This window comes from Cavia porcellus, unplaced genomic scaffold, assembly GCF_034190915.1.
Source record: "Cavia porcellus strain 051 isolate PalLab524CR breed Dunkin Hartley unplaced genomic scaffold, mCavPor4.1 scaffold_6, whole genome shotgun sequence".
Lineage (NCBI taxonomy): Eukaryota > Metazoa > Chordata > Mammalia > Rodentia > Caviidae > Cavia > Cavia porcellus.
The window spans coordinates 100,479,542-100,501,771 of record NW_026947489.1 but is presented as its reverse complement, the minus strand read 5'-3'; the positions used below and the strand labels follow the sequence as shown (position 1 = coordinate 100,501,771).

Genomic DNA, 22,230 nt, shown 5'->3' with positions numbered 1-22,230 from the left:
CAAGGAGGTCCAAGCTCCTCTGACAGTAAGAAGTCAGTACATGCCAGAAAGCCAGCATGACAAGTTCCTCCTGGGGACTAAACAACACACATCTTCCCCTCCAGAGCCAGAAAGCAATGCTTGACATAAGGACCAGAGCTCCTCCAAAGTACACCATAGCCATTCTCACCAACAAGGTCCCAAGCTCCTCTGATGATAATGGTTGAACTCGTATTGGGGAAGCTAGTCATGAACTCCTCCAGAAGAACCAACAGCTCAAAACAGCAACACATAGAGAAACCCACAAAGCCTCACTCTTCTTCTCCACTTGGCTATTATATGCTGGCAACTTTCCTTAGGTGGAACATCTATACTCAGCACCATGCTAATTTAATTCAGCTGGTATTAAGTTGACCACTAGTTTTTAATCCATGACACCGTGATCAAGCTGATTTCATCTCAGGGATGGAAACATGATTTAACAAACAAGTACATGAATCAATGACTATAATGTACCATATAGATAGATCCAAGGATAAATATCATGTGGTTATCTCAATTTACAGGAAAAGCCTTCAACAAATTCAATGTCCCTTCATGTTTAATACCCTGAAGAAACTCGGTAAGAAAAGATTATACCTCAGTTGGGCATGGTGGCACACACCTACAATCCTAGCACTCAGGAAGCCACGGTAGAAGAATTGCCACTAGTTTACGAATAGCCTGGGCATATAGTTAGCTTAATGTTTAACACCAGTCTGAACTACATAGCAAAACCCTGTCTCCAAAAAAAAAAAAAAAAAAAAAAGCTTAAATTTCAGTCCTCAGTATAGCAAAGGCTACAGATGACAAACCCACAGCAAATAGCATTCTTAATGGGGAAAAACCTAACGAATTTTATCTAAGGCCTTGCAAGCCCTTTATGGCACATGGGCTCAGCAGGAAGCAAGAATTTTATTCAGGCTATGCCAAAGGGAGCCTAGAGTGCCAAGTGCTTTGTGAGATCATCTCCAGCTCATTATTAGGAGGAGGCAGAGGGCAAAAAGTGAACCAGTGGATCAGAAGTAGCAAGCCCAGCTCACAGTGAGGGAGGAAAGAGTTGACTTGTGCTGAGTGTGGCCTCCAGAACCATGGCTTCATGGAAGGTCTTTTACTCTGAATGCCATGAATTGCATGAAAGCTTTCAGCTAAACAGATTCACTGAACTGAAGGACATAGGGTGCAAAATGCCCCAAGATGACCTGCAGAAATTGCTGAATCCTTATAAGAGAATCACTTCCAAAACACCGAATACCTTGGAAGCAACCAAAGAGGTACAAGACTTCTGCAAGGAAAACTACAAAACTCTGAAGAAACTGAAGAAAATTCTAAATGAAAAGACCTCCCACGATCATGGATTAAAAAGAATTAGTGTTGTTAAAATGGCCATATTACCAATAGTGTTGACAGATTCAATCCAATCTTATACAAATTCCAGTTGCACTCTTCACAGAACTAGAGAAGAAAACCTAAAGTTCATATGAAAATACAGACCCAGAATAGTGAAAATAATCATATATGTATATATATATGTTTTGATACTGGCGCTCAAACTCACAATCTCGTGCTTGCCATTCAGGTGCTTATACCGCTGAGCTAAATCCCCAGCCTTAGTGTAAAGTAATCTTAAGCACACTGGGTACACACCCCAAGGTAAAGTTGGCATACTATAGGAATACAGTAAGACTAGAGGCATCGAGGTACTGTAGAGTTGATTCCAAATTACACTACAAAGCCATAGTAATAAAACAGTATGGTCCTTGAATAAAAACAGACATATAGACCAATGGAATAGATGAGAGGATACAGAATGAAATGCACTACAACCATCTGATTCTTGACAAAAGAGCCAAGAATATATATTGGAAGACAGGTAGTTTTTTAACAAAAGGGTGCCAAGAAAGTTTATATATATGCAGAATCCTATAGTAAATCAAATAAAATGGATAAAAGACCTAGGTATACTTGAAACTTTGAAAAGGAATAAAGCATAGGTGAAATACTTGAAGCCATAGTCACAGGTAAAATCTTCCTGAATAGATTTCCAATAGCACAGGAAATAACAAGAATCAAAACTAGGAATATAGCAAACTAAAAAGTTTCTGCACAACCAGGGAAACAACAGGATAAAACCTGATAGAAGAAAATCTTTGCCAGCTCCTCTTCTGACAGGAAATTAAAATCTGCCTGTAAATATATAAAGAATTCAAGGAATTTAACTCCCCCAAATCAAGGATTACAATTAATAATTGACAAATGAAGAAGTACAAATAGTAAATAAATATACAAAAAGGTTCAACATCTTTAGTCACCAAGGAGATGCAAACCAAAACTATACTGAGATTCTGTCTTGCTCTAGTCAGAATGATTATCATTATGAACACAAAAAAAAACAACAAAAGTAGGCAAAGATGAGGGATTAGCTTTTCCACACTACCGGTGGGAATTTAAAAAGTTCAGCCACTATGGAAATGGTATGGAAGTTCTCCAGAAAATTAGAAATAGAACTATTATACATCCCAATCGTACCACTTCTGGGTACACACCCCAAGGGTAAGGTCGGCATGCTATAGGGATACCACCATACCTCCACTTACTGTGGCACCATTCACAAAAGCCAACATGGAATCAATCTGGATTGCATCAACAGATGCATGAATAGAGAAATTGTGGTATGTAATCACAATGGAATTATTATTCAGCTGTAGAGAATAAAGTTATGTCATTTTCAGGAAACTATGACTAAAGAGCATCATATTAGGCAAAATAAGCCAGACTCAGAAAAATGAATATTGCCCTAATATTCAGATTCTAATATTCAGAATCTAAAAAAAAATTTAGATTATTTAGAATTGAATATTTAGAATATTCAATTCCAATATTCAGAATCTAAAAAAAAAAGACAATATAAAAGTAGGAGGGAAAACCCTCCAAATTATTATTAGACAAGAGGAAGCTAATAAATGGGAAAAAGTTGCAGTAGAGGGTAACAGAGGGGTTAGACATGATCAAAATAGACGCATATGTAAAAATGCTATGTTAGAAACAATACTTTGGTGCTCTCCTGCACGGGGCAGCAGGAGCAGTGGCACTCTGCCACCGGCCTGCTCACCAGCCATCTGAGTTATGGCAGCCTGAAGCCCCGACGTCCTGATTAGTGATGATGAACCAGGCTATGACCTAGATTTATTTTGTATTCCTAATCATCACACTAAGGTTTGGAAAAGCTGCTTATCCATCATGCACTAATTATGAACAGGACAAAAGGCTTGCTGGAGGTATGATGGAGATGGGATGTCATCCCATTGTAGCTCTCTGTTCTCAAGGGGGGCTGTAAATTCTTTAATGACCTGCTAGATTACCAAAAACACTGAACAGAAATTTTGATGAATCCATCCCTATGACTGTAGAGTTTATCAGACTGGAGAGCTACTGTAATGAATAGTAACAGGGGACATCAAAGTAATTGGTGGAGATGATCTCTCAACTTTAACTGGAAACAATGTCTTGATCATTGAGGATGTGACTGACGCTGGTAGAACAACACAAACATGGCTTTCCTTGGTCAAGCGGTATCACCCAAAGACAGTCAAGGTCGCGACCTTGCTGGTGAAGGAGACCCCGCGAGTGTTAGATATACACCAGACTCTTGGATTTACAATTCCAGACAAATTTGTTGTTGTGCATGCCCTTGACTGTAATAAATACTTCTGGGATTTGAATCAGGTTTGCATCGTTAGTGAAAACCAAATACAAAGCCTGAGAGTTGAAGCTGACTCAGGAAACTTTGGGAGTCCCATCTATATTGCCAGAAGGATTATTAGATGTTCTAGTTTTGTGGGCCTCTGTTTAAAGTTTTCTACCTTTGAATTTTATCTATTTTGTATTTTGTATCTATTTTGTATCTTAGAAATGTCAGTTGCTGAATTCCTTCACTTTTTATGTGCACTGGGAGCCTTTAGACCATCAGTTCTCTAAGGGTGGGTTGCTTAACTTGTGAATGGAATAAAGCAAAAACAAAAAGCTTCATAAACTACACCTCTATTAAATAAGAATATTAAAATTATGTCTGTAAGAAACACTTAAGGAAAAAATAGTAGCTTTTTAATTGGTATTTTAATTTTTGTATATTTAGGAAACAACAGAAATGATCAAATACGGTTCATTATATCACCATTGTATTTTAAAAAGTAAGAAATTGTCAATATTTTCATTGATATTGGTGACAGCATCTATGAGGTTTTGTTCAGTTGAAAAAATTCTGTCTCGGTAGTGTTGACTTTTTTTTCCCACTAGTTCAACATTATTTCTCATTACTCTTTGTCAACAGTTTCATTTAAATACAAATAAATAAGTTTCAGAAAGTTAAAAAATAATACTTTATAAAATTAATAAAAATTAATGACATATATTAAAAATAAAAACAAAAAGCATCTCTCCATAAGAAAATATATGCAAGTTTCCGTCCTCACAGCTTCACTGGATCTTCATTTTTCCTATGAAAGCTCCTGTGTGCATATAAAAGTATTAAATACATGTGTATATTTTTCTCTTGTCAATCTGTTTTATGCCAATTTAATTCTTCAATTTAATTCTTATTTCTTCAATCGCTGAACCCAAAAGTACAGAAGAAATACTTTCTGCTTCTAAGAATGTGTTAAAGACAGAAATTATAAGTTTGCACATACAGAAAACCTGTGAGCTAGAAAAAAGATTCTTAACTGGTGGTAGGGAGAGAAATGTACAGCACGGCAGATAGGCAGAGAACGATTTGCCAAGCCACACTAGAAAGCCGATTGTTGAATTTCTGCTGCTTTACATCTCAGACTACATCTGATTCTGCATGAATTGGTTGCTAAGAAGGGGTGGGGGGAGATAAACATTGGGAAGCTGTTAAGTAACGTGGCTTTTCTTTCCTTTCTTGAATCCCCCTATCTTTTCCCACAGGACTGAGGTTTCTGCTTTTGGTTCCTGTAAGTATCCTCATTCCAGGTATCCCATAGAAAAGGGCACCTTTACAAAAAAGGCCAGATCACTTCCTGTCAGGTTTTTCTTGGGACATTTTGCAAGTAGGAAAACAGATAATACTATAGTTATTTCCTTAGTTAGTGCTTTGCCCTGGTATGTCTGAGAAGAGCAGCTCAAACAGTGCATTATAAGGGGCACCACACTCTTTCATTTTCTTTATTCACATGCTATAAAATCTACCCTTTAAAGGGACACAGTGCAGCAACTGCTAGTGTATTCATAAACTTGTGCTACTGTAATTCTAAAACGGTTTCATCAGTTCCTCTGTTTTCTGTTCACCTCAATTCCTGGTAAATGCTAATTTATCTTCTGTCTTTTCTGAACATTGCATACAACTGGAATTTTATATGTTTTTATGGCCATTTGTGCCTAGTTTTTTCCATGAAGCATTATGTTTTTAAGTTTCATTCATGTTGTGGCACATGTCAATATTTTTATTTTTTTGGTGGACTAAGATGCCATTTCATTGATAAAGAACAATATGTTGATCCATTTACCAATATTTTTTATTTTAAAGAGAATGAAATAAAAGAGGACAGAACAAAGCAAGTCAAAACAGAACAACGCAAGCAACACAGCATTTCAGAACAAGACAACCGGATATTAACAGTAGCTACCATAATGTCTCTTTTCTTTGAAATAGTTAAGCATAACTTCACATACAATAGTGTCAAATGTAACAAAATAGTATAAAACTATTCAAGAGAATGAAAGTGTTACAGGACATTCAAACCCAAATAACAGAAAATGAACAATGGCTTCTCATTTTCCATAAAAATATTTTATATGCTAAAAAATATTCTCATTTTCCATAAAATTTTTTTTGTACTATCACACATAATAAAATCCAGTAAGACACAAGACAGAACCAATGGAAACAGAAGAACAAAAGCATGGTAGGACTTCAAAACAAGATGATATTAAATCAGCAAGGCTGCCATAATGTCTTGTTTTCTTCAAAGTAGCTGTTCATAATATGTTGATCCATTTACCAATATTTGAATTGTTATAACTTTTTTATTATTGTGAACAGTGCTGTTATGATCATCTACAGGTATGGATAAATAAGATGTGATCAAATACTTGGAGAATGTTTAAATAAAAAATTTATCATAATAAAAGACACATTGCTGTTAATTACCCTCAAAATACTCCCTCTTGCTTCTAACACACTTATCCCATCACTCCTGCCACTTTCTTTTTTTTTTTTTTTTTTTGTCTTTTTCGTTTTTATCGGTACCAGGGATCGAACTCATGACTGCCTGCTTGCAAGGCAGGCGCTTATGCCACTGAGCTAAATCCCCAGCCCCTTTTCCTGCCACTTTCTAAAGCAATCTGGAAAACGTTTTGGGTGAGTGTCCTTATGAGATATGCTAAAAAAATATGGTGAATGCTATTGCCAAGTGCCATCCAACAGAAAGGGAGATTCATAAAAATACTACAGTGTGTCATCATCATTGTCTATCTAATACACCATATCTGGGACTGTGTGATTTCTGGCTCTTCCCTAAAGCTAAAATGACGGTGAGAGGAAAATGTTTTGAATCAACTAAAAACATCAAGGTGGTCATGACAGTGTGAATAAAGACATGAAAGTGGATTTCCAGACCACTTCAAAAATTTGTAAAAATTACAGGATGAGTGTGTTTGAAGCAATGAGACTATTTTGAGGGAGAATTGTTGGGGACCACAAATTCACAGTGTCTGGTTTTGTGTATTTCCCTGTGGGATGAAAGGAAGGATTGGGATTGATGTAATACCCATCTGGGACTCCCATTGACTCTTCCAAGCATAAGATCATCTACACATTCTTAAGTCATTTGAGGATTATACACAAGGATGAGATATTTCTAAACATAAGATCATATCTGTGCTTTCTTAAATCATCACAGGATTATACTCAGGTCAAAATATTTCAAACATAAGATTATCTACGTCCTCTGGAGTCAGAGTCTTTGGATGAACTGTAATCCCTTGCTAGCCCCGCCTATCACTATATAGACCAAATAAATAGTGGCTGTTTGGGGAGTGGAGGAAGTCAGGGCCAGAGACATTTACTTCCTAGCTGTTGTTGGAATACTTGTCTCTGTTTTTTATTTTTCTCACAACATTTTCAAGATTGACAATCAGGACCCTTGGCCAGGTTCCCAATATTTGGTGCCCAGCACTACCAGAACACATGAACTTCAAGCCACACCAACCACTATCAAGATGTTGACAATCTACTGGATCTTGCATTACCAAGTTAAAAGTAAGTGGAGCATTTTACTAATTATATAGCTCAGACACAATTAACAAACAGAAATCTGTTGTTGGAGGCTGTTCGTAAAAGGTAACTATGGGGCAATTGTATTCTTTATCTGCTGAAGAGAAAGAACTTAGCCAATTGATTATGAAGCTGTTAAATGACGCAGACCTCAAAGTCCATCAAAACACATTATTAGATTACTCTGTCAGATAACTAAATTCTATCCTTCCTCTCCCAAAGCAGGCACACTCGATATGAGAGTTTGGGATAAAATAGGTGAGAGTTTTTATGTAGCTACAATCCAAGATAAAAAAATACCCAATTCAAAACAATAGCTACATATAACTTGGTGAAAGTGGCGCTTCATCATTGCAACATAACCTAGAAAATAAGGCAGACCAACAGCCAGGTACCACTGCAATACACTGTACCTATGCAGACAAAATGACTATAAGTGAGGGAAATAAGATGGAAAAGAGTTGCATAATGAATAAGCCAGATCACTATGATAATATGATTCCCAACGGGTTGCTAGAGAAAAACGAAGCATGTTTAACAAGTATGGATAATCAGATATATTCACTTTTACAAGAAATTTTTAATGCAATCTGAAACTTTTCCAATTTACCCACATGCTCAGATTCATTTTCTGTATCTCTTTGGAAAATAACACTTCTGTTGCTATGCTTCCTACAGTACCCTCCTCTCCCATACCAAGATCTGAGACCAGAAAGGACCCTCCTCCTTCCCCTCCTCCAAGGAAAGCAAAGTATAGTGACATGACACTATATCCATAGGCATTAGGCTTGCCAATCATAGCAGAGACAGATCTGGGAAACTCAGCCCATAGACACAATATGCACACAGCTTTTAACTTTTGTTGAAAGAATCGAGGCAGATCATAATTGATATCGGAGTTCAGGATCAATATACTCTTGGTTGCTCAGATAACATAATTCAAGACTTCCAAATGGTGACAGGTGGTGTAACCCGTTTCACTCACCCAGTTCCTACATCGTGAATCACATTTAAAGACACTCATTTCAGAACAAGCTCAGAATAATCAAGATAGTAAGGCTAAAAACTTACAAGCTATTACTCAGGAAATGTTATCTGGCATGGGCAGATATGCTGATTTAAAGGTTCAAGCATGATCCCTTGCCCCTTCTCTTCACACAGTGCAAAGAACTACTATGCTGAGCATAGATTTCTGTCTGAGAAGATGGTACACCCAATAAATCATTTACCCAGGTATTCCAAGATTCTACAGAAACTTACACCCAGTTTGTAGCAAGATTGCAAGAGGCTATACGTAGACAGAGTTCTCATGACAGTGCAGCTAGAATACTTCCCTGTCAGTTAGCATATGAGAATGCCAATAAGGAATGTAAATGAGCTTTAGCCTCAGTGCTTCGTACTAAAGACTTACCTACTTACATACACACATGCCAAATATGGGACCTACCATTCACACTTCTGCATTCATGGCACAGGCTGTATCCCAACATGTAGCCCTTAAGGCTGATGTGATAAAATGTTTTAATTGTGGCAATCAAGGACACACAAACTCTGCCAGAACCTATAAAGGCATCACTTCCCTCAGCTGTGCTTACTATTACTAGACAAGGTTCAAATTCACCGTGTAATCTGTGCCCACGTTGTATGAAAGATTTTCACTGGGCAAAGGACTGTAGGTCTAGATTTCATAAGGATGATTCAACCCTGCTCCAGGGAAACAGAGAATCAGCCCTTCCTCAGAGCCAGGCATAAACTCAGGGGATGGTATCAAATGGTATCCTGCTATCTGATGCACTGTTGAACCAGTTGCATCTGGTCCAAACCAAACAAACATTAGTTCCTCTGTCTGGATGAGAACAAAGTGTGATATTAAATCCCTCCTACAAGGAGCCACCCAGGGTGCAAATTTAGATTTACCAGCAGCTTCCTACATTCATTGATGGAGGGGAGAAACCAGTTTTAATTCCCACTGGAATCTATGGGCCATTGCCAAAAGGGACCACGGGATTAGTTATTGGAAAATCAAGCTCAACTACTAGAGGACTTACTGTAATTGCTACTATATTAAACAGTGATTGTCATCAAGAAATATCAGTTGTGATATGTTCCACCAACATATGGGGATTGAACCTGGTGATCTGATTGCTCAGATTTTACTCTATCCCACAATTGGCTCATCTCCTGCTCTCTACCCTTCACACAAGTCTGATAAAGGTAGGTATCTGAGCAGAGAAATTTATTTTTTTCAGGATATTACTGCTGATAGACCTACTCACACTATTAAATTAAATGGAAAATCCTTTACTGGACTAAAGGATACAGAAGCTGATGTCACTATAGTCAATAGCCAATCTTGGCCATCTGCTTGGTTCATTAGACCTGTCTCCACACCCTGTTAGGCTTAGGCTCCTCTCAATCTGTATCTCACAGTGCTATACTACTTCCATATATTGGTCCTAATGGGCAGACAGGTATCATAACAGCATTTATCATACCCATTTCCATTAATTTATGAGGAAGAGACCTTATGAAAGAGTGGGGCACTGTCCTAATTATTTCTGTCTCTCAGAAGAACATATCTCCCACTAACAAGAAAAGGCTAAAATGGAATGTTGAGAAAACAAAGGTTTGAGCAAGAACTTACAGGGTTGTAAACTTCCAGTTGAGCCTTTAATAAAACCAGGTGGATCTAGAATTGGATATGAGTCAAATTTATAGTGAGGGCCACTGGCATTTCTCTGCCTATTTCTGCACTGCCAATTCAATGGGAAAATATAGAGCTGAAATGGATTCCTCAATGACCCCTAACTCAGGAAAAGTTAAAGATCTTATTGACATTAGTAGAAGAACAGCTACAATAGGTTATCTTGAGCCATCTGTTAGTCCATGGAATACCCTTGTGTTTGTAATTCCAAAAAGATCAGGCAAGTGGAGATTAATACAAAGCTGGAGAGCTGTAGATGCTTGCATGTTGCCTATGAGGGCATTATGATCTGGTCTAGATAGTGTTACTGTAATCCCACGGCACTGATCTTAAAGACTGCTTTTTAAATATCCCACTCTCTTCTCAGGATCAACCTTTTTTTTTTGCATGTTCAGTATGAGGCATTAATTTTCACTAACCAGCCAAACATTTTCAATAGACTAGGCTTCCATAGGGAATGGCAAATAGTAACAGGTTTGTAGCACAAACTTGGAAAAGATGCAGAACTCAATTCTCTCAAGCTTATATTATCCACTATATGAATGAAATCTTACTTGCTATGTCCTCTAAACTAATTTACTGATGCTATTTGAAGAAGTCAAGAGAGATTTACTTGCTTTTGGCCTTCAACTAGCACCTGAAAAACTACAAATGTTAAGTCTTTACAGTTATTTGGGCTCTATTTTTTCTGAGAGGGTAATCAAACTACAAAAGATTCAGATAAGGATAGACAACCTACAAACTTTAAAGGATTGCCCAAAACTGTTAAGAGATATTAATTTGCTTAGGCCCAAATTAGGCATACCAACTTATCAGTTATAAAATTTATATGGTATTCTTCAAGATGATAAAGATTTAAATTCTCCCCAGAAACTCACAGAAGCAGTCAAAGAACCAAAATTAGTTGAAAAATGTCTGCATTCTAGGCAATGTTTTAGAGTTGATATTATTCAACCTATTTGTTACAGACTCCTCATTCTCCTATAGGAATGTTAGAACAATGGGTTAATAAGATTCTTTCTCCTATGGAATAGCTATTCTTGCCAAATCAACTAGTAAAAACTCTCCAGTTATATGTAAAATAAATAGCAAAAATAGTGACTATGGGAAGAAATAGAACGTGTCAGCTCTTTGGACATGATCCAGCCATCATTGTAGTACCAATAGACGCTCAACAGAGACAGACATTGCTACAAACTACCCCTTTCTGGAAGGTAGCATTTTCTCAGTTCCTAGGGACAACAGATAATCTATACTCTACTAACCCTTTTTACAATTCTTCCTTCTCAATTATGCTAGTCTCCCAAAGGTCACTCATTTCAAGCCATTGACGGGGCACCTACCTACCATACAGAGGGTTCTTTTAAGGGGAAAGCAGCTATCTGTAGCTGCTCCTCCCAGCATTCCTTGTCTATGAAGGGGGATTCAGCACAGCCCTCAGAAATAAAGGCTGTTCTTATGTTTTAGAACAATTTACAGACCAATCCCCTAATAGATTGACTCCTCTTACACAATATATCTGACCCGAAAGATTGAATCTCTTTCTATTTGCTCCAACATTGAGTCTACTTTATTACAACTATTTTCAAAACTACAAAAGGCTATACTTAACAGAATTGCTCTATTCTTTATTGATCAGATTCGAGTCCATTCTAATCTTCCAAGACCATTGTCAATGGGAAAACATAAAGCAGATGCTATTGTCAACTTGATTTCCATTTTTGACAAAGTAAAACTGTTGGGGTTCTGCAAGCAAAGGGAAAATAAACGGTTGCACACACTAAGGGTCAGCAAAGTGGCTGCCACCTGGCCAGCGTAAGCAAGTAGCTTTTATTGAGATAAAGAACAAAGAAACTCAAATTGCGCATGCTCAAATTATATAACTTGTTTACTTCTTGACCTTACAAGACCTCATGCTTTTACCTTGGGGTGGGGTCGATGTTTCAAGGCCTGCACTTTTCCCATGACATTGTCAACCGGATGTGTCTGGGACAAAATGGAGTCGGTGTGGCCTTTCTACATTTTTCCCCTTCTTTTTTATTTAGTTTAGGCTTTCTTACCATGTTAGAAGCTGGCATTTTAGGTATGAACAGTTAGTACAGGGATGGGATGCATTGAACAAGCCATCCCATACCAATTAAGGACAGTAACATCATAAAGAAACATTTGTTTTAGCCAACTGATATCTGGTAACCATCCTGTAAGGAAATTCCATAATCCGGTACTGAAACCTTGAGACACATGTATCTGTTTGGTAAGTTCTTGTAAATCATGAAGTTTCCCCTTGATGGATTTACTTTCATCAGGCAAATTAAAACAGCACATTTGAGCAATTTAATTACATCCATAATGATGCAATAGAAGTAGACAATCAATTACAGTACAGTTATCTAAAATTGCTTGTTGGTGCTCACTTTGTTCTTTGTTGATAATGCCATAGCTGTAGATGCATAATTAATTTGCTTTGCCATGAGATAAGCTAGTACATTAACATTGCAATTAGCCCTGGCTGCCAGGCAGGCACACCAACCAAAGAAATACCTAAAGCATAAATTTCTGTTTTGGTTAACAGGCTAATAGAAAAGTTCCCACACAGGTCAGTGAGACCAGTTGTAGACCGTTTGGTGTGAGACAGTGTGAATTCAGGAGAAGGCAACAATATAGTAAGGCGACTAAGGCAACATTTTGTGTTATAAGTTAGCAGGGATGTAATTGAAGGCACACTCTTCACATGAGAAAAACCATCCAGCAGGGAGAGGAACATGTCCATGTCCATACAATACTGGCTCATAACTAGAACAATTCCAAGTACTATTAGGAAGGCAAAGACATTGTATGGTACAATTTTCAATACAAAGACATGAGGCATTTGAAGTTGCTACATATGGAGTGAACATTTAAACAGCATTATCAGGTTTTTGAAGGGTGGGAGGGCCCCGATTTGGGTAGTCGGCATATGTTACAATTTCATTTGGAATAGTGGAGACAATGGTGTAATTACTTAGAGGGGCAGGGTCCTTGCACACCAGAATCAGACAGGACCCGAGAATGTATTTTATTTCTTTCTTTTGAGCAAGATACAAGTCAGAGACATTAGCAATTTTTGCCAACTGAACCCAAATATTGTATTCCAATCTTTCTTGGAGGTTATGGGACTCTAAAGTCCCCATGGTGGGTTACAAAACACATAGCAATAGAATACAAACAAGCATTAAAGAATTCATTGCCAAGTTGGTAAATATCACCGCAGGAAGCTTTTCAGAAGTGGATCCCTTTTCAGATGCATGCAGTAAGTCTTGTGCAGACTGGATCAGTGCCTTTTCAGCACCCTAGGTCACTGGCTGAGCAGTTGTCTTCCTGGGTCGCTTTTGAAGTGGCCAGGCTTGATTCAGGGAGGGGTGAAACTGTGGAATTGGGTTGCACAGCCTGTGGTGCCAACTTATTCCCTGCAGGGCAAATGCAACGAGCAGGAATCCACAAGGGCCTGTTCGGGATAACACAGAAGTATCCCCTCCTCCCCAGGTCAGCAGGTGCACCGGCTCCCTCTAGCCTGGGTCTGGGGTCATTTTGAAAGAAATGGAACCAGCATAGTCAGCATTGAAGGGAATAGTTAAGGACAGCAGAAAGGAGAAGTCAGTTTTGTAAGTGATAAAATGACATCAGTGAGGTCAATTCCAAGGAGTGTAAGTGCAGGGGTGTGTCCTGGAGAGATAAGAGCAGAAATAGCGTTGATAATGGGAAATAAAGTACTACCAGGTGAGTGGGGTAAATGTAACCACTCAACAATAAATACCTTGCTGTCCTGGATGGCAACAAGAGCCCTGGTGGGCAAAGGGGCTGGATGAAAAATGAGTAAGGAGAGAGGAGTCCTTCAGGACTCAATCCACCACAACTGTGGTGAATGTGTGAGCAATGCTCTGAAGGGCCTGCTGTAGAGAAGGAGAGTCAGAGATCACATCAGCAGGATCTGTGTGACCCTGTAAAGCATCAAAGAGAGGAGATAACTGTTGAGTGGTCAAGGGAAAATAGGGTCTTACCCAATTAAGGTAGAGACAGCAGAAGCACACAGCCAGGAGGATCTGAACATCAGCCATATGGAGTTCCGTCTGCTCGCCTGCCAAAGGGTGTGATAGCATCCTGGCAGAGATGCCAGGTGTGAGGACAGAGATGGGGGTTCAAGGCTCCACATGTAGCAATTTGCTTATCTTTTCTCAATCCTCCATCATGAGCGTTCCTCCTTCAGGATACCACGGACAGTAATCATGAATTTCTTGCAAAAGTCATACTAAATTGCACTCAGGGAGCCCAGGGACCACCTTCTTTGGGGAAAAAGCAGTTCTGCCTTCTTTCTGCTGTGCTTTGGACAGGGAATTCCCCATGACTTACCCGGGAATTTTCCGAAGAAAATGAAGTAGATGGGTTGCAAGTTGTGTCCCACCCCAGGGACACAGTGAAGGCAAGTCACCCTTCACAGTAGACGTCTCCATTGTTGAGTACCCTGTTCAGGTGCCAGATGTTGGGGTTCTGCAAGCAAATGGAAAATAAAGGGTTGCACACACTAAGCATCAGCAAAATGGCTGCCACATAGCCAGCCTAAGCAAGTAGCTTTTATTGAGTTATAGAACAAAGAAACTCAAATTGCACATGCTCAGATTATATAACTTGTTTACTTCTTGACCTTACAGGACCTCATGTTTTTACCTTGAGGTGGGGACGATGTTTCAAGGCCTGCACTTTTTCCATAACATTGTCGAGATGCGTCCAGGACAAAATGGAGTCAGTGTGGCCTCTCTACACAAAACAATCCCATGAGTTTTTAAAATCAAAATTCTAGAGCTCTGAAAAGGAATTTAAAATTAGCAGAACTCAAGCTAGACAGATAGTGATGTCATGTTCTTCCTGCCAGGTCATTCCAAGGCCTATTCCTCAACAGGGCTGCAATCCTAGAAGACTTAGAACCAATCAGTTATGGCAAATGGATATTACCCATATAGCCTCTTTTAACAAACTTAAGTATATTCATGTCACTATAGATACAGTCTCACATATGATCCATGCCACCTGTCATTCAGGTGAATGAATAGAGTCAACATGTCATACAGCATTGTGTGTCAGTATTTGCTACATTAAGAGTACCATGGAAAATAAAGATAGAAGTCCTGCCTATATTATCAGGCATTTTCAGAGTTTTCTCAATAATTGTAATAAAAACCATGTAACAGAGAACTCTATAAACCCCAAGGTCAGACAATAATTGAGGGCACTCATTTTAAATTGAAAAATCAGCTAGCTAAACAAAAGAAAGGAGGAATACAAGTCCAGAACTCTCCTCAAATGTGTTTAAATTTAGCTTCATATGTTCTAAACTTTCTGAATCCTGCTCCTAATTCTGATTTGCCACCAGCCTTGTTACATTGGGCACAAGAAACTACCCTTGCTCAGGGATCTTTAGCCCCTGTAACTGGGCAGAACCTCCAAAAAGGTGCTTGGAATGGTCCAGCAGCACTCTTAAATTGGGGAAGAAGATACTTATGTATTCTCACAGGGGACAGAGAAAGATTATGGATTCCATCCTGATGTGAATGTTCAGGGACTGGCCAGCTCCACAGGGGATCATCAGCATCTCTCTCAAGCACAGAGAGACCTCAAACCACTGGTTCGCACCTCCTAGAGCCTAAGCATCAGGACTCCTCCTCTTACCTGATGGAGAAAGACTTACTAGCATCCATCAGAACAGCACCTTAATCAGAATTCAACCCACCTATGCAAAACATTGAACACTATACTGAGACTGCAAAAATGAACCTGGAAGCACATTGTCCACTGTCCAGGGAAGGCCTGCAGCAGACTATTCATCTGATTTGCCACCTAATTAATAATCAGCGTTTAGTTCAATCACCTGAAAAAAAATTTTTTTTGCAAAGTGTGCTGTCCTAACTGCTTCAGTGTTCACCCCCTACACATAGTTAATATTGCTTTTAACAGTCTGTCCCATTAACAGGAACAGTTACATGTGGCTATAAAAATAGCAGATCTTGCCATCAGATATGACTATCCTATAAATATGGCTATCAAAACAACAATGAGTAAGCTGAATGGCTGGAAATTCCAATCAGCCCATCAGCTTACAATCCACAGAAAAAGATTTTATTTCTTTTAATTCTTATTACAAGAGATCTCAGTTAATAGACTTACAAAAATGTCTTGATTAGTCTATTTATACTTAAAAACTATGAAATAGTCATTGCAATTTAAATTGGCCAAATATATCTGAGTGCACTCTGATTTTGTAAACTGTTTTGTGTGTTTTTGTTTTGTTTGTCTTTTCCGTAAACAGCTTTTCTAATTGAACTCAGAAAAAATTTTTCCCCTTTTTTGCAACTTTGAATTTTTTGAGGGACCCTTCAGGTTTGGAGGAACTACTGGACAGGATTCCAGTTGATGAATAAGGAAGAAGCTGTCTGGAGAAATTTCTCCAGTCCTTGTTCATTAATAAGGGAGCCCCAGTAATCTCCATAACCTTATGTGAGACACCTCAATAAATTTTCTTTAATATATCATTGTGATATGCTCACATTGGTCATTGTCAAAAGATTAAATTTTCTAGACAATAAGGTTCTTATTTAAAGGTGCTCTGATACAAAGGTTTTCATGTAGCTATGACGATTAATTTTTACTAACCTCATGATGTATTAAATGAGTTCATGCCTTCAGATGTACAGGTGTCCCAAATTGTAAAATGGGGATTATTTATGGTAACAGACTTTTGTCATATCCAGACCTCTGCCAGTTCCAAAAACTTATGAGGTTTGCATTCCACTAATGGTCAATAAATTAGATAAAAGCTTCTTATGTGTTAGATATGGATGACTGAACAAAAGGGGTATTTTATGTCAAAATGGAAATTCAGATTGTTACAAAAATGTCATAATTATCATGACACAATAATATGTATAGTTTTGATTTCTAATTTTCCGTGTAAAATATGCAACTGTTAACATACTGTGGAGATTTAAATGCTAGCACATCCATGGTTGATGAAAAATAACAGTTCATTTTATGTTGTAAGATGCTTGATATTCAGATAAGTAGTAACATTTAGCTTACTGCCTTCTTACACTGTAATATTATCAATCTTTTCTTCTGATGTTCAACAACTGAGATTTGGAGATCAGAGACTAGAAAGATAGACAGGTTAAGATGAAAGCCAATATTTTGGCCCAGCCCTCTGAAGACAATAAGGACCCAGGACATGAGAGAACCTCAGCTGCACATCCTATATTTGGTTAGTCCCAGATCTTCTGATCAAAGAGTTTATGGGACCACAGAGGAAAGTGATCATCAGAGTACAGTGTGCCTATGGAGAGTCACAAGGAGAGTAAGGTCTCACAAGCTTTTATGGAAAGCAATTTGATCAAGCAATGGCCATGACTTATCCAAATGGTTAACACTGACTGGTGTACCAAGAGGTGGTGTGTGTGGTTCCAAGGTAATTCCTGAGGAGATTTAACTGACCTTAATAGATTGCAAAGAAGTTAAATTTTATTAACACAGGTCTCACTTTAGCTTGGTCTTAAATACCCAGCAGAAAAGTATGTACAAAACATGTATGTCCTCTATGCTGTTTCAGCAGCTTCAATTAAAAAAACAAAAAGGGGGCTATGTTGGGGACCACAAATTCACACTGCCTGGTTTTGTATATTTCCCTGTGGGATGAAAGGAGGGATTGGGATAACTGATATACCCACCTAGAACTCCCATTGACTTCGAAGCATAAGATCATCTACACATTCGTAAGTCATTTGAAGCTTACACTCAAGGACAAGATATTTCTAAGCATAAGATCATTTACGCCTTCTTAAATCATCACAGGATTATACTCAGGTCAAGACACCTCAAACATAAGATTATCTACACCTTCTAGAGTCAGAGTCTTTGGATGAATCATAAGCCTTTGCTAACTTCACCTATAACTGTGGGATGTATTTTATGTCAAAATGGAATAAATAGTGGCCATTGTTGATTTTTTATTACCCTGTTTTGAAATCCTGTATCCTTTTCACTGTTTTGCTTTGATTGGCTTTATTCTGTTTTGTTTGGTTTTATTTTCTTAAAAGTATGCTTTCATTCTTTTATTTTGATTGGTTTTATTGTTGTGTTTTGATTTTATTATATCTGATGGTATGGACAGCTATTTTGAAGAAGAGACATTGTGGTAACCATTGTTGATTTACATTGCTTTGAAATCCTGTGTTGCTTTCATTGTTCTGTTCTACTTAACTTTATTCTGTTTTGTTTTGTTCTCTTTAAAATAAAAAAATGAAAAAAAATATTTTTGTGTCTTTTTTAGACAGGGTCTCACCGTGCAGTTCAGGCTGGCCTTGGGCTCACTTTTTTTTTTTTTTTTTTGGTACGGGGGATCGAACTCAGTACCTTGCATTTGTGAGGCAGGTACATACTCCACTGAGTTAAATCCCTGGTCCATCACTTTGTAGCCCAGGATGGTCTTGAACTTGTAATGATCTGCCTGCCTCATCTTCCCAAGTGCTGGGATTATAGGAGTGCGCCACCACACCAGACTAAAAAAAATTAAATTAACATGTTCCTGTACATTGATTCTAGAATGTTATTTCTTGTGCAATTGGGTAACTTTGTAATATAAACTTGAAGTCCAGGTTTGTGATACCTCCTCCTTTGCTCTTATTGTCCAGCATTGCTTTTGCTACTCTGGGTATTTTCTAATTCCATATAAAGTTTAGGGTTGTTTTCTCCAGTTTCGTGGAAAATGCTGATTGTATTTTGATTTAGGATGTTACTATATGTGTGTATTAGTTTTAGAAGTATGGCTATTTTAACAGTATAGGTCCTGGCTCTCTGGGAATAGGGAATCTCTTCATTTTCTTGTGTGTTCTTTGATCTATTTTTAAGAGTACTATAGTTTTCATTGTATAGTAAGTCCTATTGTGAACTTTCAGAGATACAAATAGACTTTACACTACAAACACTGGTAGATAGGAAAAAAATCACAGCTTACATGTCTGCCAGATGTTGTCACAGTTGTGCAGCTGTGCTTAAAAGTAAAAATAGTTTATTTATAGTATTTGTGAGAATGTTTGATTTTTTATGCTTTATATTTTGTATTTGTTTCAAAGGTACATAAAACTCATTTTGAATGAATTTGGCATACAAATACCCTCCTGGAACATAACTCACATAAGTTGGGACTTACTGTCAAGGTTTTTCACTTCCTTCTTTAGGTCAATTCCTAAATATTTAATTGTTCTTGATGCAGTTGTGAATTGTCTTGCTTTCCCATTTGCTTTTTGGTTTGTTCATTTTCATAGTACAGGAATTCTATTGATGTTTCTGTGGTCATTTTGTATTTTGCTAATTTTTAAAAAAATATATTTAAAGAAAGACTAAAAAAACAAAAAATGGGTAGAAATAATATGTACTTTCAAAGAAAAAATAAACAGTAAGAAATCACAAGTTGATGATTACAGATTGTCCTCTTAAAGATAGTTATTCAAGATACTGAAGTGGAGCATATAAAGTGGGAATTCAAACAGTGAGACTGCAACCAGTTCTATTGAACTATCCAACAAAAACTTGGAAATATGGTTATCAATCCTATGTATTTAAACATACATGCAGTTATCCATATCTTCAATTATGTTGAGATTGAACAAACCCAAGCAAGCTAATATCACCCTGAACAAAGAATAATATTATTGCTGGGTTTCACGTTATGACACTCCAGGATCAATACTTGGTACTTTAGGGTCTCTTTTCCTTCAAAGTATTTGTTCATTTCATCATGTGTAATAAGATTAGTTCTCATAAACTGTTTATAGGTTCTACACATGCATGAATATTAACATATATTTTTATCCTTTCTATATTAGAGGGAGAAACAAAACAAAGCAAGACAAAACAAAACATATTCCTATACACACATGAAATGAAAAAGACATATAAGACCACTGTACAGGGAGTTCTACCATAGTTCCTGTGTTGTCTCTTGTTATCTTCAATAGAATTGGCTATATCATCAGACATAGTATAATTGAATATATCAGTACATAACAGTATTAATAAAAACATAACTTTTTATATAGTATAAAACTTCAAAAACAGGCAATAATCAAACCATAATGTGTATCGTAGTTAGTCTTGTCATCTTCAGTGTAGTTGCCTATACTCTCAGACTTGATACTATCAATCATGTCAGTTTTGAATAAAATATGTCAATACCAACAGCAATAAAACAAATCAGATTTAACTAAGATCAGTCATGGTAAAACAGTATAAGTCATACAGGGCTTCCAGATTAAGTTAATAGGAAATTAAAGATGATTACTGTGCTATATCCTGATGTTTTTGGGATAGCTGTCTGTGCCCTCAAATCTAATGCAAGTAGACAAACAGACAGAATAAAATCTATCTAAGCAGAGTGATGCAAGTAATGTGGGTTTTAAATTCTGATACACTGTTAACATCTTCTGTCATCTTTTTTAAGACTCTCCCTCCCCTTTAACTTCCCCAGGGTACACTGTGCATTTTTGGGTCTGATCAAGACCCTTGGTTTTAAATCAGGGGTGGGGGGGCAACCTGCTATTTACCTAAGTGGTTCTGAACCTTCTCTCTCCTAGACTTGATCTCTAATCATATTCCTTTATCTTTTAAAGTCTGTCTTTCCAACCTATTCACAAATACTAGTCTAGTTGCCCCCCATTACTCTCTGGTTCTCTTTCCCATAGAGCATTATTTTCTCATATTTGATTTTCAGTCCATGTACTCTTTTTCATGTTAATTATATTTCCTATAAATAGCATCTCGGTGGACTCTACCTCCTGATCTACTCTATGTGTGGTTCTTTTTTTTTAATTTAGTGTATCAAGGCCATCTATATTAAAGACTATAACCAACCTCCTCTGCCTCATTTCTGTCATGCTCTTTTTTTGCCATCGTCTGCTTTTCTTCTTCATTCTGTTTTCTGCTCCATTCATTGAGGACTCTCTGCCACTGTTCCTGGAATCCTAGTACTTTTCTCTCTCTCTAGAATGCTCTGCAGAACTCTCTGTAGAGTTGGATTGGTAGTTGCGAATTTCCCAAGTTCCTCTTTGTTTTGGAAGCATCTTGTTTCTCCATCAATTTCTAGAGACAGTTTTTCAGGGTATATCAACCTGGGCTGGACGTTATTTTCTTTCTGGGCTTGAAATATTTCACTCCAGGCTCTTCTTGACTTGATGGTTTGTGCTGAGAATTCTGTCATTATTCTGATGGGCCTTCCTTTATAGGTGATCTGTTTCTTGTGTCTAACAGCTTTTAATATTCTGTTCTCATATTGAATTTCTGGAATCTTGATTATTATATGCCTGGGTATAGCTCTGTTTTGATTGTAGCAACAGCAATTAAACAAATCAGATTTAACTAAGATCAGTCATAGTAAAACAGTGTAAGTCATACAGGGCTTCCACATTAAGTTAATAGGAAATTAAAGATGATTACTGTGCTATATCCTGATGTTTTTGGGATAGCTGTCTGTGCCCTCAAATCTAATGCAAGGAGACAAACTGGGACAGAATAAAATCTATCTAAGCAGAGTGATGCGAGTAATCACTTGTAGGTTGGAGTTGTAGGCTGGAGTTCTGTATGCCTCATACATTAGAATATCATTTCCTTTTCCTATGTTTGGGAAGTTTTCCTTACGTATTTCTGTGAATAGCCTTCATTGTCCCCTTGTTTGTACCCCAGCTTCTTTATTCACATTCTTTATTCTCAAGTTATAGATCCTCTTGTCATTGTCTAGCCTTTGTATTGTTACTGCTTGTTTCCTTGTTATTTTTAAAAAGTTTTCCCTTTCATACTCCCACATTGCAAACCTGTCCTCCAGTTTGGATAATCTATCCTTAGTTTCTTTCAAGCAGTTTTGCCATCTTTCCATAGAGTTTTTAATTTCCTGGTAATCTCTTTGAATCTGCTTCATGTATTCTATATTTTTTATAATTTTCATCAAATGGTTCTCTCCATTGTTTGAGTTCCTCTCTTCTTCTGTCTGTGTCTTCTTGAGGGGTGCTTAGCATATCTTTTATTAATCTTCTTGTATCTTGCTTATTACTTGCCTTAGTTGGCTAAATATTTCCCTTTTGAACTTATCTATGAGGTCCCAAAGATATCTCTTTATGTCCACTGGTGCGGTGTCTGATATTGC

At 37.6% G+C, this 22,230-nt stretch overlaps 1 long non-coding RNA gene and 1 pseudogene across 5 annotated transcripts in view; one reads left to right on the top strand and one right to left on the bottom strand.

Moving 5' to 3' along the window:
• The first annotated feature begins 3,144 nt into the window (after positions 1-3,144).
• LOC100730438 (hypoxanthine-guanine phosphoribosyltransferase-like) lies at positions 3,145-3,996 on the top strand (annotated as a pseudogene).
• A 1,538-nt stretch (positions 3,997-5,534) lies between these two features.
• LOC111755606 (uncharacterized) overlaps positions 5,535-22,230 on the bottom strand; it is a 35,858-nt gene continuing 19,162 nt past the window's right edge. For 2 of the 5 annotated variants that reach the window (XR_010048405.1, XR_002790166.2), the window contains one exon: positions 5,535-14,540. This is a non-coding gene — a long non-coding RNA (uncharacterized LOC111755606). The remainder of the gene's footprint in view (positions 14,541-22,230) is intronic. The other 3 variants (XR_002790167.2, XR_002790168.2, XR_010048407.1) reach the window with 3 other exon arrangements.